A 17,827-nucleotide genomic window follows, 5' to 3' on the forward strand; every position below is an offset into this window, starting at 1 on the left:
CTCCCAGCCGTGGAACAGTGGACCAGCTCTACACCCTCAGTGGGGTCCTCGAGGGTGCATGGGAGTTCGCCCAATCAGTCTACATGTGTTTTTGTAGACTTGGAGAAGGCGTTCGACCGTGTCCCTCGGGGAGTCCTGTGGGTGGTGCTTCGGGAGTACAGGGTACCGAGCCCCCTGATACGGGCTGTTTGGTCCCTTTGCGACCGGTGTCAGAGTTTGGTTTGCATTACCGGCAGTAAGTTGGATTCTTTTCCAGTGAGGGATGGACTCCACCAAGGTTGCCCTTTGTCACCGATTATGTTCATAATGAGTTTCCTCCGCAGGGTGTCCGGGCTCTCCCATAGAGATAGTGTGAGAAGCTCGGTTACCTGGGAGAGTCGAGCCGCTGCTCCTCCGCGTTGAGAGGAGCCAGTTGAGGTGGCTCAGGCATCTTGCTCAGATGTCTCCTAGACGCCTCCCTGGAGAGGTGTTCCGTGCATTGTCCCACCGGCAGGAGGCCTCAGAGACAACCCAGGATAAGATGGGGGGTGGTAGTCTGGACTTCACTGCCAAAGCTGCTGTACCTGCGAACCGACCCTGGATAAGCGGTAGAAAATGGATGGGTTACCGACCAACTGATTAACAGTCAGTGCTGTACCTGAACGAATTCAATAAACGCAAGTTCATGAACTCGTTCATATTTTGGGCGAACGTGAACTGAACGAAGTGAATTTTTGATTCGTGAACATTTCCTTGAATGAGTTCATTCTGGGGCCAATAAACGCCGGTTTTGAACGCAAACTATGAACTAGTACTTTTTTGGACTGATGAATTTAGTTAAATTTTCACCTATGAACTATAAACCAAACTAGTTAATTTTAAAATTTGTGAGCTGAACTTCAAACTAGTTCACATAAAAAAAATAACTTTCCCAACATTGTCAACAGGCCAATTAACAACTAACCGACCAATTACTTAATGACGAACCTAACAATCTATTGACTAAACAACCAACCGATCAACCAAGCAGCCAGCTCCTTAAAAACCAAGTGACCAACTGATCGGCCAGCCATCCAAGTGACTGACCAATTAATCAAGCAACTACTTATGTTTCAACCCTAACCAAACAAAGAACGAACCAACCGATTAACCAACCAACCAGCAAAACAAGGAAGCAACTGACTAACTAAATAACCATGACCCAACCAACTAATAAACAGACTAACTCATCTAAAGCAAGGTACCAAACAGTAACTATTAATTGCTAAAAATCAACAATTAACTAACCAACTGACCAGGTACCTAAATAACCAAACAAATACTTAGTAACCACCTGACTGACAGAACAATCTTGACTCAACAACCAACTGATGATGATTGATGGAACAATCAATCCACTACTTAATAACAAGCTTACAAGATGACAGAATAACGACAAACTAATCAACTAACCAACAAACTGAACAACCAACTGATTGACAAACCAACCAATTAACTCATCACTTGTCAGACCAGATGACTGAGTAATCAACAAACTACTTGAGCCACCGTAGTGTGCGTGCTTCTAAATGCATGCACTTCGACTGCATTCTATGATATAGCGACATCTAGTGGTCACTTATTACACACTGGAGCTTTAAGCTAATAATACCGACTCAACAACTGAACATTCACCTAAGCAACCAACCAACCGAGCAACTATCAACCCTCCAAGATATGCAACATATTTAATCAACAACCAACCAACAAATCAACTTAGTAACTGATCAACTACACAAATAACTAATTCACCAACTAATTAAAAAAACAAAACGAATTTCCTTTGCCTGTTTGTCAAACAATAAAGCAGCTTACAATGATTTTACTGGCACCATAAAACTGACTGACTCGATCCTGGGAACATCTCATTCATAGATTTTCTTTTGTAACTATCAGTGACACATCAAACGCATCAATTGCTCCACCTGTGACGCAACTCCATGAGCGATCACCCAGACACGGTCTTGGAGATATCATATGCTGGACTTTTATACTTTATGACCCTTCTCCCTCTTTTTCCTTTGGTCTTACCATCTAAAGTTTTCATTTAAGCCTGATGGGATGTCTGGGATTTATTTTTTTTGTCCATTAAAAAAAGCCACAGATGTCAAGGGTGTGGCTCCAGTTCATCCCAAAGGTGTTTTGATGAGATCACGTTCTTCCGCACCAAACTCAACCTTTGTGATCTTTTCTGCTGGCCTCAACACTACAACACAACCTACATTTGCAACCTCAATTCTATTATTAGTTGCATGAAATTGTATAAATGTATTCCCAACAGTTCATTTTCTTTATTTTATAGCATTTCTCAAGGTTGCCCTGCTTCTAGTATGTGTGTATGTCAATTATAGATTTGTTTGTCTCATCATATTTCAGCCTCTATACATTGCCATGCCAATCTGCCCAGTGCCTTCACAATCAGGCGTGCCAGTCCATACAGTATAACTTAAACGATAAGCGATGGGACCCTCAAATACACCCTTAGAGTGCCGCAGCATTTTTCCATCGTCTGCAAAACTTGTTACAGCCAACTTCGACTAGCAAGACAGTGATCTGCATACGATATACATTTAACATTATTTATGGTGAGTACAATGTATTTGTATGTTTTTCTCATGTCGTTACTTTTTATATTGCATTTTTGTTTAGCTTTGATGGTGTTTGCGATGTGACAGTGATATTAAGTAGAGATGAATTTTTAAAAATTGAATAACCAAAATCGAATTGATTTTCCTTTTCAAGCCCAATATCGATTCATAAAGCCATGAATTGATTATTTAAATATCTCATCCCCCCCCCCCATAAATTCTTAAGAAAATCGAATTTTAAAGACCCATTTTTTTTGTATCTTACTGTTTTCTTGAAATGTACTGTTCACATTTAAAAGTATGTTCTCAAATTTATGAAAGACTTCACTATTTTGCACTTAAAGACAATTAAAAATATTTAAAGTTTATATTTGCAATTGTTACATTTGAATTATGAAAAATATTTTTATCTCATCCTTGCTGATGTTTGTCAATTTGTCAATGTTTGCGATCTGATTATAACACGCGTTACTTTCATTAATAAACTGCAAAATTTACTTTGGAACTTCATATCTGTGGAGTTTTTATCATGCCCTTGACATTAAAGAAGAATTGATGTTCCATAATTAATCGATATCGGATTGAACTGAAGTGAATTGAATCGGGGGGAAATCTAAATCGAATAGAATTGAACTGAACTCTAGTGAATCGAAAACGAATTGATTGAGGAAATTAGAATCGATAACCAGGCTTGGGGAGTACCGGAATACATGTACCGCTGTTACGTAATCAGATTACAATTTTTTTTTTTTAAACTGTATTCTGTTACAGTTACAGGAAAAAACATGTAATCAGATTACAGGTACATTTATTAAATGGGGATTACCTCGAGGAATTACAATTTCTATCATGAGAGAGAGAGCAAGGGTGAGAGAGAGAAACAGCAAGAGAGACAGTGCGTGAGAGACAGAGCGAGAGAGTGTGCGCGAGTGGGACCGTTGCTACATGTCGGGGAGGTGGGAACGAATGAACTGACTAGTCGTGTCCGCCACACGCGGGCAGTTTGAAAAAGCTTCACGGACGGGAGGAGGAAATGGCGACCGGTATTCACTGGCACTTACTCGGAGCGAAAGTTTGAGCTGAGAGTCCAGCGGCATGCTACGCGCTGTAGCTTCTTGCTAGCTACCGAAGTAATCAAGTTACATTACTTTAAGAACATGGTACTTGGATTACGTTACTAATGCGTTTTTTAGCATGTAACTTGTAACGGAATACCTTTTAAAAGTAACCCTCCCAACCCTGACCATCACACTACACACGAATGGGAGAGCAACATCCTGCATTCTGACTACGGAAGGCCACAGCCGCGACATGTCTGAGCACCCAAATAGAAAAGAGCGCATTCCACCCTCCGCCCCTCTTCCTTTAAACACACCACTGGAACAGGAACCTGCTCACTGAGCCGTGGAGTCGGGCGGAAGTGAAGTCAGGAGTGTGCAGAAACAGGATGTCAAGTGTTCCAGATGAATCGGATTCCACAAATCTGGCTGAGCCTTCCCAAATAAAATGCAAAGCAAGCTTTTGTTTGAAAGTGCCGATGAAGAAACGCGCTGAACACGGAGAGCACAAACAATATCAAGAAGAATGTTTTTACTGATGCTAAAGTTGAACATTTCCAGCCTCATTATTATCCTAGCGTGCTGCCATCCCACACACTCGCCACTTTTAAGCGGAAACACATCTTCTCCAATTAGTTCTTAGTTCAATCCGCGATTTGCTTCTGTCACTTTCTTATATTTTGTAAGCAGAATGAGATGCCATTTTTACAATCATGCTGATCGATTAGGTATGAAAGTGGAAAAAACACACAAGACATACAAAGAGATGACAAAAGTAAACAGTAATCGTTAAAGTGGACAGCTGTCAGCAGAGGGTGCAGAGTAACTCAAGTCAAGGCCAAACAATCCGCATTTTTCACCCTCCTCTTTATGCCTCCATTTTGTCTCATGCAGGATTTAAGCCTCTATTGTAACTAAAGTAAAATATGAACTCATGAAGATGCAAAAGAAGAGGACTTTCACAACTATTGTCAGCGAGCCAGAAAAGAGTAATATAGCATTATTGTTTTTTATTTATTTATTTGATACAGTGTCTAAATAAGTTCAGTGCATTCCACACGTTTACATATTGTTTCATTATTGTATTGTACTGAGATTCGACTCGCAGTTTTACGCCACATTTGTGAAGTTGTCTTAAAAGACTGAAGATAAAATAAATTGTCTTTGTTATTATTTCATGTTTGTTAGCCTTTATATTCGACTGAAACATTTATGTATAGTAAATCTGATCATATATTTGAACACAGATTCATTTATTGCTTGTGTTTGTTAAAAACAACACATGCGAGGATCTGTCAAACCAAAAATAATGATAATAATCGCATATTCAATTCCAATCACAGCATTGGGACCATATGGTGTAATTAAAGGGCTATATAAAAAGCAGTCCATTTTTTACAGCGGTGATAGGCTCCAGAACGCCCGCAACCCTAGTGATATGTCTGCAGATACTTACCAGTAGTTAAAACTCTTCATTGAACAAACACTAAAGAAATGACACAAACAAAAGTCATCAGTGTACAACTTATGGGAATTTATTGTTCCCTCAAAATAACTCATAATACAGCCATTAATAGCTAAACCCCTGGCAACAAAAGTGAGAACACCCCTAATGAAAATGTCCAAATTGTCCAAATCTCCCTCCACAGTGTCTTGTGACTCGTTAGTCTTACAATGTCTCAGTTGTGAATAGGAAGCAAGTGTGTTAAATTTGGTATTACGGCTCTCATAATCTCTCATACTGGCTGGTCACTTAAAGTTCAACATGGCAAAGAACTCTCTGAAAGTCTGGAGGAAAAAAAAATAAAGAACCGTTGCTCTTTATGAAGCTGGCCGATGCTATAAGAATGTTGCCGACACTCTGAAAACCGAGCAGCAGCCCAGCGGCCAAGACCATCCAGCGATTCAAACTTCAAAAGACTCCCGCAAAATGACAAAAATGGACTCTAGTTCCAGCAGTGGCACATTTGCAGTCACGTCGGACGCACCGGCCTCTTTTTGAACGGACGGTGCACTTTGCTTGTAAAGGTTATGAAAGCTCACATTTGCTGACAGCAGCCACCTTTTCCGCCAGCTTCCTCGCTTGAACAAATGCAGCCACAATATGGGAAGGAAGATCAGATGATCCACACCCATGTCAAAACAAAGCCATCAGTAGCCTCCGCGTTCTTCCTCTGCTTGCTCATCTCCAGCTGAACAAACCGCCGGAGTATCTTATATCGCCGCAGTCGGGATTTTGGAGCGATCGGTACCACTGTGGCGGTGATCCAAAGAGACCAAACAGCCGCGTTTGACTGTCAGACTTCCTTTTGTTATTCCACCGCGTTTGAAGTCTTGGGAAAGGGATGGAGACCTCGGCCAAGCGGCCAATCGTTGACACCATGTTGCGGCGTATAGGGCAACCGCAGCCTTGTCATTCTTTGAAATCACTTCAGGGTTCTTAAAATGCTGCAGGCTTAAGTTGTATGCAAGAAAATAACATTAGATACATTTATCTAGACTCAGTCATTCTGCCATCATAAATTGGTTTTGTATTTATTTATTTATTTATTTATTTATATATCCAAAGTATATATAATATTTTCATTAATTTTACTTAATTTATTATCCATTTATTTATATATTTTATTTTGTAAGATGCTAATTTCTTGAAATAAATTAAATAAACATTATTTTATTACTATTTATTTTACTTTTGTTAATATTGTGTGGGTATTTAATATTCCTTTAACTGAAACATAATGTGTACTGAAAAATATTTAAAAAAAATTCAATTTATTTCATTTCCAAATATATATCCGGCGAGTGACGCTCATTCACGGACTTACATGGAAGTCCTGCGCTCATCACATCGCCATGCGCGCGCTTAATCCAGAACTCCTATAGATCTGTGCTTTGCGAGAGTAGCACGCATAAGTCATTCAAGTCGCCCGCTAGCCCAATGCTAGCCGACCGAATGCGTGTACAACCATAGCTCTTGAGTTAACTCTTTGACTGCCATAAACGTTATAAAACGTTTAGCATAAACCTAGGGAAGGGCGCCGAGGACGTTAAAAGACGTCCCCTATGTTTTTTTTTTTTTTTTTCAAAAACGGGTGCAGGAAAGCCTTGGGCAGCTGTGCTGAAAGTATCAGGCAGATCTGATTAGTCAAAGACTCGTTTTGGCCCCTAGAGGGCAGCGATGACTCTCTTTGCACAAGGTTGGATGGGCCGCCCACCGTGGGCGTCAGTAGAAGACGTGAGGCGGAGCTAGAGTGTTGAGGAGACAATGGCTGATCCAAGCCACAATGGCTTGACCAAGCAACCGGTTACAAGCAGCTCAGCTTGAGCATTTTTTTCAAAGACGGAAAGCATCAATCAATACTAAAAAGCGCATTGATGTCAACGATGATGATGACTCCGAGCTCTACGCCAAAGTTGGAAGCTTTGGCCTGTTACTATCACGTAGTAAGCCTCACCGGCTTAGCGCGGCTAGCGCTGCTAAGGCAGCATCTACCAGAACATCTACCACTCGGTATAGCAACTGAAGGACGCGAGGAAGCGAGACGTAACACCACCGTAACGTAACCGTAGCATGATCCTGATATTAGACTTGATGACACACTGCAGTATATACTTGCTATTCCCCGGAAAAAAACGGCCTGCAAGAAAGTGGCACACGCGAAGAGGCAATCTGTTGTGCAAATGCTGTTACGTCTCTTTGCACGCAGGAGAGTGTTACAAAAAGAAAAACTGTCGTTGAAACATCCACATATTTGTAAATAGCACCACAGTTGCACACATTTGTAAATAGTTTGCCAAATTGTTGTCAAATTGTTACACTGTTGAATGTAAATAAACGTATTTTGCTATCAAAAAACACTTTTTCATTCTTGGTGGTAGTGTTTTATAGAAGTAAAGCACTATTTAGGTGTTTGTGGCATCATTCATGGACAAAAAGAAGTGTCAAATTCACTAGAATGCATGAAATAATATCGTTTCACTAAAAGCTTGATTTCTCCGTATTTTGGTCCAACACAGGCGAAATTGGGTCAAACTAACCATTTTCTATTGTTGATTACTAAAGAACGGAATAAGGTAGAAACAAACTCTTTTTTTCTGATGAAAGATGAAAGTCCAATCTTTCATTTGGTAGTACGTGTGTTTCCATAGTCCAAACAGAACATTTTCTGTGGACCTTGAAAATCAGTCAAAATGCTTAAATCGGCTGGCACTGACGGCATCCCTTTTCTGAAAACGTCTGGCAGTCAAAGAGTTAAGAAAATGAAATGAAAACGCTAGCATGCGGTCCTGGCTCAAAGCTTAAAAAAAGACCACGATCAGACTCGAGTTGGATTCGAAGGATGATACAGCACCGCCGTAAAAATAACCTATGCATGAACGTGAGTTGCGGCTAACAGCAGCTCGTGTTGATTGTGTTTTGTTACAAGCGGTTATGAATAACACAAATGTGCACATTTAGGCCCATACGTGCAAGCAGTCTCGTCGAGACCACTTAGCGGCCGGTTGGCATCACAAAGTCATGTCAACTAGGTGGCGAGTTGCCTGTCACGGCAAATTAACCACCGCAGATTGTGTTTTGACAAAACAATACGCAACCGCTTCATATTATCCAACCACCATCTGCTTAATCATATCTGACCTCTTGTAACCAAACAACCTCCACACGACAAATGTAGCTCCCACTTTAGGCACTAAAAATACACCAGTAATATGGTAGAAGGTGCACATCTCTTATTAGAAAGGATAGGAAGGAAGGCTAAATCAAAAATGGTAAACTTACATCTTTCCCGTTTGCAGTCGTGTCACACTGTTGGGAGCGATCCATTATGTTGAAACGTGTTGCAAATCCAGCTCTGAGCAGGATTTCACTAACAAAACAGTCCTTTGAGAAATGGTGTCGGTACACGTCCTTCAAAAATAAAAGGACGCCAAAGGACGACCCCCGGGCCCCGCCGGGGCCACCGGCCGGAGAGCAAACCCAGGAGCAGGAGCGCCCCCCACCCCAACACGGCCTGCGCCCCCAACCCAACGCAGCAGGACGGGGCACTGCAGGCCCGCCAGGCACCCCACCGGTCCACAGCCCCCGCTCCCCCCACGACCCCCCATCCACCACCACCATCCACCCCAACCCAGCCCCAGCCGCCCCCAAACCCCCAGATCAGAGTGTATGTGGTGCATTAAAAAAATTAATAGGGGGGGGGGGGGGCGCGGCAGGGACACGGACAGGGGACCGCAGCACTGCTCTATACTGTGGTCTGCCCCAACCGATGCCCCCCCCCCCACACAACTGTGTGGTGAATTAAAATTGGAGGGGAGTTGTAGGGCGAAGACGGTGTTTCCACCCTACCCCACCCCCCCAAAGTGTGTTATGTGCCCTATATGTCTATAAAAGTGCATTGTGCAAAACTAGTGCAGTGAGTCAAGAGGAGCGACCAGCGGGGCCCCCCCCCAACCGGGCGGGGGCAGGAGGCGCACCCGCCCACCAAACCCCCACCCACCCCACCGGGACCCCGGCGGGCATATGAGACCAGCCCGGCGGGACGATAGGGCTCGCCCCCCGGATACTGGGGCCCGCCCGAGGTGCCAGGAGGTCCACCGGAGCGGGGCGGGCACAACAACGAACCCACCCACCCTCCCGGCCCCCGGAGCGCCGAGACCCGGGCCACGGATGGCGCACCCGGCTCAGGGGAGGGGAAGGAAGGCAGACAGGGGAGGGGGAAGGGACAGGGGAAGGGGAAGGAGACGACAAGAAGGGCAAGGGGCAGCGGCAGGGCCGCAGAGAGAGGGGGAGAGGAGGAGGAAGGGTGACGAGGGAGAAGGGACAGGGAGGCGGAGGACGGGCGGGGAGAGGCGAGGAGGGAGAGGCAGCAAGGGGGAGGAAGGGGGAGGGGAGAGGGAACCACGGGTCACCCCGGCAGCCCACAGGCCCCGAACCGCGTCGCCGGGCCCAGAGCGACGGACCGCGCCGGAGCGGCGCCGCTCTGGACACCAGGGAGAGCCCCGCAATGCAGCACCCCCCAAGAGACCCAGGGCCAAGACGCAGCCGCCACCCAGCAGCCAACAGAGGGGCAGACCCGCCCCCGCCCAGCACCTATAGAATTAACCCACTGGCATGATTGGAGGTGAATCTGCTCGATCCTCTTGGCAGCAGCTGGGTTCCTGACTATAAAAACACAACCATTAGTTACAAATTGCCAAATACAGAAACATCAATGTAAGTTATCACGATGCGGTGGCTCTCGCTAACAGGCAGAATTAAGTAACCAGGTTTAGGTTAAAATATTCTATATACGTAGACCATGTTTCTTTAAATTTTGATATTTGTTTTTTATTTGAGGCAGATATTTTTTCCATTAAAATGTGATTCATGAGGAGGTTAGACCATTGGTCGATATTCAGAGTTTGTTTATTTTTCCAGTTAACAAGAATTGTTTTTTTTGCGATAGTAAGGGCTACAAGTGTAGATTGAAATTGTTTATGTGGTAAGTCAGTTGTTGCTAGGTCACCTAGCAAACACAAGTTTGGAGAGAACGGTATCCTACAGTCCAAGACAGCGGAAAGTTTTTCTAAGACTTTAGTCCAGAAATACATAACCGGAGTACATAACCATAAAGCATGAAAATAAGTGTCTGTAGTGTTTTGTAAACACTGGAGACAAATGTCGGAGTCTGAGAGTCCCATTTTCTTCATCATATATTGAGTAATGTATGTTCTATGAATAATTTTATATTGGATAAGTTGTAAATTTGTGTGTTTTGTCATTTTAAAAACGTTTTCACAAACTTGAATCCAAAAGTCAGATTCCGGAGCTATAGACAAGTCTGTTTCCCATTTCGAGATGGGTAAAGACGTTTTATCAGTATATGAAAGTAACATATATTTTTGAGAGTTTTTTTGTTGTTGTCGGAGAAAGCTTGGTAATATCTTTAGCTAAAACAGGCGGTTGGAGCGTACCCTGAAGTGTTGGAATTTGGTTCTTTATTTTGTTTCTCTGAATTCATGATTCCCTGGACTATGTGGAGTTGTCCAGGTCCTGAGCATGAAAAGCCAGCCCAGAATTTAACATTCTCACCCCCATGCTTCACTCTAAAGGTGAAGGTTATTTTGCTGGTATGCAGTGTTGACTTTTCACCAAACATTTTAGTTTTAGTTGTGACCAAACAGTTCAATTTTGGACTCATCTGTCCACAGAAGGGACTTCCAAAAAGCTTCAGGTTTGTCCAGGTACTCGCTGGCAAAGTTGAGATGGGTAGCTTTGATCTTTTTTTGTGAGCAGAGGCTTCTACCTTAGCAAGCCTTCCATGAAAGCCTTGTCGATTGACTTTTCTTCTGATTGTTGAAGCATGCACGTGTCCCAGATGCAGCAAAAGAGGTCTGCAAATCCCTTGATGTGATGTTCGAGTTGGCTTTTTACCTGAATTATCATTTTTCTTGTGGTTCTTGCTGATATTTTAGAAGGGTGTCCACTTCTAGGCAGGATTGTAGTAATTTTCAGTGTTCTCACAATAGAATAATGAAGCACATTTTTTTTTTAGATGACTTTATAGCTTTCCCCAGACAGATGTGCTGTCACTAACCACTTCCTGAGGTCCCCTGAGATTTATCTTCCTCTCAGCATGACTGACCTGTATGGGTTCACCTGGGTAAGACTAAAGTGATGTGGTTTTGTCTCTGTTTCAGTCAGTGATGCACAATTTCTTTGCTAAACCTCTTATTTCATTGGTCCATTTCAGTGGTTAGTTTAGCTACCAATTTGTCCTACCTGATCCGACTTGACTGCTTGTTTTAAGCAATGAAACTCATGAATTGACCAAAAACTCTTTTTAGTTTTTAATTTCTTTAGTTCTTTTTAATTTAGTTTTTACTCCACAATTGATTTTAAAAAAACAATAATAATAATAATGCATTGAAATGCTAAACCTACACCTGGTATTTCATATAAAATGTAATGGTTCAGATTGAACAACAAAATCAGTTTGAAACAATTGGAAAATCTAAATTACTCAAGAGGTTCACAAACTTTTGAGCAGCACTGTATATATATATATATATATATATATATTCCAGTCACGATGCAGGAGAAACGTCAACATCAAAATTACCCAAGAGAAATGCACTAGAGCTAATACACACAATGTTTAAGGGGCAGAATGTTAGCGTGGAGGAGCCATTTGGACTGTATAGCACTTCCACCCGTTCCCTGCTTTGTAAGAACATACTCGGTTAGCCGTTAGCAACAAGCTAACGTTGCTCTAGCTCTCTCTCCAAGAGGTGTCCATGGGCTCTTACCCCCTGTGAGAGCCAAAAGCCGAATGGACGCCGTCTTGTCACTTGGAGTGACCCCAAGCCACTTGATCTTTAGATGTGAAGATGTTTTACCCGGCAGATGTTTTACCCGGCAACTGCACAAAATAGGTCGTAAGGGTTAAAGTGACAGTGTCAATGTGCTCGCTTGCAGTAGAGCGGTGTCACAGCGCATCCGAAAACTTAACAAAATAAAAGCATTCAACGTCGTGAAAAGGGGTCACTATAACATAATTTAGCAGTAATAAATTTAATTATACTGCATATATTTGTGGGGACTGCCGTCAAGTTATATTTTACAATTTTAAAATGTGCAGAAGTTCGCAAGTCACTTTTTGTTTAAAATTTGATTGCTCTTAATATGAAAAGAACACATCGATCGTTTTTGGTTCGTTTGTAGTAAAGTTGTGTCATTTATTTACAAAGCGCATCCGTATTGAACTTAACAAACTAAAAGCTTTCAACGTTGTCCAAAAGAGTACACTGTAACACAATTTAGTAGTAATACATTAAATAACAATGCATATATTTGTGGGGACTGGGGTCAAGTTGTATTTTACAGTTTTAAAAATGTACACAATTTCACAAGTTACTTCATGTTAAAAATTTGTCAGCTCTTAATATGAAAAGAAAAATGCATTGAGCTGTCACCATTGTCTTACAAATGCAGTTATGCCATGTAGTGACAGAAAAACACTTGGTTTTTTTACAGTACATATTTTAATTTTTGTATTGAATTGTTATGAAATTACTGTATCAATGACAAAAAAATGCAACCATATTTAAATTAAATTAAACGATTTGGTGCATTTGATTGTAAATTTAGATATAAATTGAGATGCGATTAATGTGCGATTAATTATTAAATTAATTATTGAAGTCAAGTGATTAATTACGATTACAAATTTGAATCGACTGACATATATATATAAATATATGATCAAATTTAGTATAAATTAGGATCAACTTGTTTTGCTGTACATAGTAATTAAATTGTGTTGATTCAATTCAACTCCATTAAGCAGCCAACATCGTAGAGCAATGTTCTGGCCCTTTGAAAAAAATCCCTTGGGTGTCCCCACAAAGCAGCTGTGTTAAGACGAGCTGTCGTGTCTGCGTAAACACATCCTCCAATCAACGTTCCGTCGCATCCCTCCACATGGCATCCCCGTTTGCACACTGTTTACGCCGCTTTTCATCCATGTGTGCAATGAGCGCTCGCAGTCCAACGTGTTTTCTTGCTTACACAGCCCGAGCCCCTCCGGCATGTGCAGAGCGTGCTGCTTCTATTCGTGACTGCACGTCGAGCAAATAAATACGTGTACATGCTCATGATTAACGTATGCGCAGTGTAAACACATGGCATGCATGGAACCGAAGAACGGATGCTCTACTCCAAAACAAGATCATAAACATGAGAAGAGAAGATGATTGTCTGCATGTGAGCGTCTGTGAGTGAGTTGTGGCCTACAGCAGCTCCTTGCGAGTTTTCTCATTTTGCATTTGCATGTTTGATGGTTTGTTCCGTTCAGTCAATTCCTGAAAATGCGTTGGCAATTGTGGCACTCATTGCCCACATGCCAGGGTATTACAGTACCCTAATTAGTACTAACTTAACTTAATGCGAACATATAATGTGACGTGGCATCGGCATGCTAACAACACTAGCCCAACAATTTTAAAAACTGTTTAATTTGTTTTTATTACTGTAGGTTTTTATCCAGCGTAATGCTAAAATGCTATTTTTCTTACTAAAAACATGCAATGTTGGTGTTTCTTGTAGGGCTGAAACTAATTGATAGTATTTCCATTGATTTCAATGATGTGGTCACGGAACAAATTACACTTGCAAGTCAAGCCACCACTGTATAGCTGTCACCACTAAGCTGCTAATATTAACAGTTTTACCACAGATGATAAATAATATATGCCTGGCAGTATTGCTGTAGTCTGTCTACATGTGTTGCTGTACGGTTTTGGTCATATATCCTTTGCTTAAAGGCTTGTAACACAGCTACATCGATGTTAGCTATTTCAAAATAATCATTTTTACATAAGACTTTCAACAACAACAAAAATCAGACATAACAATATTCACAGGAATATATTCTTTATCCTCAGAGAAGAACGGTTAATGTTACTGCAGTTTACTGAGACACAGTCGTTGCAAAACTATTCCTGGGCCACTTGAAAGGTACTACTTCTACTAGTAAAGGTACGACCTCCTCATGAGAACACCTGGGGATGTTGCTGTGTTCGGAATTAACCAATCACATTCAATCTCATGCTAAATGGGAGTCAGCACCCACTTGCCACTATTTAAAGTGCTTCTGATAACCCCCAAACAAAGGTCAGGTTTTCTAGTAGGCTTTCTGTGTCCACTATGTGTGGATATATGCTGTAGGCTTCCCCACCCCTGCTTGATTGAGATGCTCACCATACAAATAAAGTCGAAAATTTGCCACTTTATAAAGTGGAAAATTTGTTGTTTGTTTTTCTCATAATATTGCCCCTACCCTCTAAAAAATATATGTTTGTACGTGGCCCTAATACGCTGTCCTACAAGCTTTTAAGTCCCACAATTTTTTCGGGACAATGGATTGAACTCACGGCCTGTTTTCCTGAATTTTTTTTAGTTTGAACGCCAAATCATAGCATTGTTGGGGGGGTTTTCAGGGGGCCTCCCCACTATAATGGCAACAAAGAGTGGACACAAATAGACATGAGCAGCACAATGACACACAGTACAAAGAAGAAAAACAAGTTAAGACAACTGCGAGCCTCCTAGTGGGCTTGATGCTTCACACGGACTCCTCCACCTCCAAAGCCCGTCGCACTTACTTTGATTCTTTATTCACCCCCTCCTTTCCACCTTGCCTTAACCCCCCGCCACCACAATCCCTTACATCCAGCTGATGGAAGCTCTTTTGTCCGGCGGCACCCAGGCAACCACATCAAAGAGAAAAGCAGAAAGAAAGAAAAAAAACAGCTAAATAAATCCGAGAGAAGTGGACGAGAGATGCTCACAACATAACCCCTGCTGCCGCTGTGTACTGGAAAAAAACATAGGCAGGCATTCATCATCATTCAGTCAGAGGTGACAAAAGTATAAGTATGTGTACTTATATTGACATACAGAAACATACTCGTTATAGGAATAGTTCATCCATACATACGTTAATATATGTGAATGTTATCATCTTTCATGAAATATTAGCTTGGAGCATGAACATTTGCAATCTGGTTAAAAGTCTGGTTAGAAACTCAAACCAAATGAAAACGCTTTATAAACACCTTGATCGGCATGAACAGGCTGAAACTGAAAGGAATTTCATTTGGTGTGACTGGGGTGGAATAATCCATGTGAACGATGAATTGGAATGTTTGTTGTGTGCACATGCTGCCTTGATATATAAAAAAAAAATTCATGTTATTTTTTTTATGGAGACACCCTGTATTTAGGTTGAAACGGTTACATAATAAATTCACATTGGCATTTGCACACATGGTAGTTATGTGTAATTGGTGTTAGGATTATGAGGGTCTCCCTGCAAGGGGGATCCGTGAGAATCTCTGATTTAGTGAATACACAAAAGGTAGTGGTGGGAGAGGGGGTGTTTAATGACAAACAATAAAGCCACATTAGACTTTGTATGAGGCCCATTATGATGCTCTCTTTGTGGCTCATCATCAAAGCCCATTAGGGGGACAGTGAAAGCCTCTCTCACTTCCTCATCGGGGAGCTTGATGGATTGCGGTCATGCTTTTTTGGACTCTTTGATCTCACTGGACGCCCTTGAAGCTCCGATATGTTAACAAGCTAGATCCATCCTCCACCTACTGGAGCCTTTCAACTCGACCCCCCCCCCCCCCCCCCCCCACACACACTCCCTTCTTAACCCTCGTCCAGAGTCTGGCCTCGCCACCGCAAAGTACCAGCTCTCTGGCACCGGCCGTCTTGGAGGAAGCGCAGCGACGCTTGTAATTAAAAAGTCACAAAAAAGTGCATGGCATCTCCATCATAATGGTTGGCTTCGCCGTGCGAGGACATGTAATACTCCCTGTTATGTCATCCCTTTGCTTGAAAGAGACGTCAGAGGCGACAAAGATTTAGGAATAGAGCTTGCTTTGCACACATCTGGCCCGTTTCACAGCAAACAGCAACATAATCCAGTCAAGGGCAGAAGAGAGAATCTGGCCTTCTTGCGGGGTTGACAGCAGAGAAAGCCGGGTGGTAAACTATTGTTGGAATGTTGAAGCTACCATCAAAAGCTTACGTTGGTCTCCCTTAGATCTAATTTTAGGGGTAGCATAGGAGAAATAGGGTAACCAGACATCGCATTTTGGCCGGGACAGTCTTGTTTTTGAGCCGTGGGTGCCGGCTGAGTTTGTTTTGTCCTAATATTACGCAGGTCCCGGCCCGGTGTCCCATTTTTGCCAAGTTGTTATCGAGATTCATACGATAAACCCATTAAAGGTGAATTTAACTGTTAAATTCCTTCCTATTTATTTCCAAATACACGTTTGCGTAGTCATTCGCATCCGCATCAATCGGTAGCAGGCATTGACCGGAACTAGGGATGTACAATATTATCATGATATGAAGGTCACGATACGATAATTATCACAATATCGTGGGGAGGTTAGTGATATAAAAAAAAGGTCACATTATTGTAAAAAAAAAGAAAAAAAAGATCTCATACTGAAAACACACACACACACACACAATATTGTGTTTTTATACATAACAGCAATGCATATAAACAACCTACAATCTCTAACAACATTTAATATTGAGGCACTTACTTGCTAATGCACGCGCACATTGAGTTCATCCACATATTGACTCGGTTCACAAACACATTACGTTCCCCTTCATCTGACCATTATCGTGGATTTTAAACATAGAAGGACCAAAACATGCCTTGCGAAAATTTAGCTGCACTAAAAAAGAGACATCAGAGGGTGCTAGAACTGCACAAATGGAAATAAACCTGACTTTTTTTTAACAGATGTGCTGCTTTTAATATCATGATATGACGACAACAATATTGTGGTAGTTTTAATATGGCAATATCACGTAATTGCTGTTTCTGTTACATCCCTAACCGGAACTAGAAGTACTTCCCGCTTTTGCATCTAAGAATCATGGGAAATGCAGCCCTACAATCTGCCATCACCACTCGCGGGCCAGACAACTCAACAACTCAGGTAAACGGCAAAACTCGTGTTTTTTTTGTATCCAGTTTTTACCTCCTGTTTGGAGCGCTCTTTGTTATCCTTTTTGAGTGCCTTTTTTCTTCCAGTTTGGAGCGTCTTTTGTTCAGGGTTTTTTCCCTCAATCAAGAAGTGATTTGTGTTAATTAAACTGCAGCCATTGAGGCTAACCAGATCCCTGTGCCTGAGTCCTCCCTGCCTCACCTTGTCAGTATACTGAAATGGGAAGCCACGCTACGGAACCAAGAGGAGCACCTGTCACATTAAGAGGAGTTCCAGCGCGCCATGGCTACCCAGCTAGGCTATATCTCCGGACAGGTCCAGGAGCTGGTGAGCCATCTGCGTAGCTCCGTCGCATCTCCCGCACGGCAGGAACCCCCGCCTGGACCGCCCGCCCCGACCCCATCATTTGCCGGGCTTGGCATGAAATTGGCCGCCCTTGAATGCTACTTGGGAGATCCTGGACAGTCTTCCTGGCCTTCCTCACTGACTGTGATATTCGAACATTCTCCACAAGCCTTCCCCACCGACCGATCCGAGGTAGCATTTATCATCTCACACCTGACTGGAAGGGCCAGAGCCTGCGCCACCGCTGAATGGGCACGGGATTCCCCAATCTGCCATACCGTATCCGGGTTC

The sequence above is a fragment of the Leptonotus elevatus genome, chromosome 1 (assembly GCF_054856555.1).
Source record: "Leptonotus elevatus isolate MCC_2025b chromosome 1, RoL_Lele_1.0, whole genome shotgun sequence".
NCBI lineage: Eukaryota > Metazoa > Chordata > Actinopteri > Syngnathiformes > Syngnathidae > Leptonotus > Leptonotus elevatus.